Here is a 594-nt window from a genome sequence, read left to right as displayed (position 1 = left end):
AATGTAACAGGCTACCCAGGGAGGTGGTGGAGACACTGTCACTGGTCGTATTAAAAAAATGGGTATACCTGGCACTGCTGGAGATGGTTTAGTGATCACGAGGGTTTAGGGCTGAAGCTTGGACATGATGATCTTGAGGGTCTTTTCTGACCTAAATGATTCTATGATTTAATGCCACATTTACTGATAATGTACTACAGATAATGTATAAGTAATTTACTATATATGGTAAGTTCTGCGTATCTTCTTTGTTTTCTTTGGTACCCCTGAAACCAGTTCCACCTAGTTCCAGTCCTGAATTTACTAGATCCTTGATGAGTTGTTTATAGCCCTGGGGTCCCCTGTATCAGACAGTGCCAAGACTTGTATCATCCCAAACTTATAATCCTCTGCCCTGAAGTAGCAAGTTCCCAGTTTTCAAGGCCATCGCTATCAAAACAGGTGTGTATTCCTGTGCACCGTTGTGTTGGTCACCAAGATCTCATTCTACACCAACTAATTTTTACCAGTACCTATATAAAAATGTAGTTGTGCTATGAAATAATACACGAAAGTAAACAAACTAGGCATGCCCCCCTCCCCCCCACCCCCACC

The sequence above is a fragment of the Chaetura pelagica genome, unplaced genomic scaffold (assembly GCF_000747805.2).
Source record: "Chaetura pelagica isolate M959 unplaced genomic scaffold, ChaPel_1.0 scaffold431, whole genome shotgun sequence".
Classification (NCBI taxonomy): domain Eukaryota; kingdom Metazoa; phylum Chordata; class Aves; order Apodiformes; family Apodidae; genus Chaetura; species Chaetura pelagica.
Note: the sequence above shows the minus strand (reverse complement) of the source record.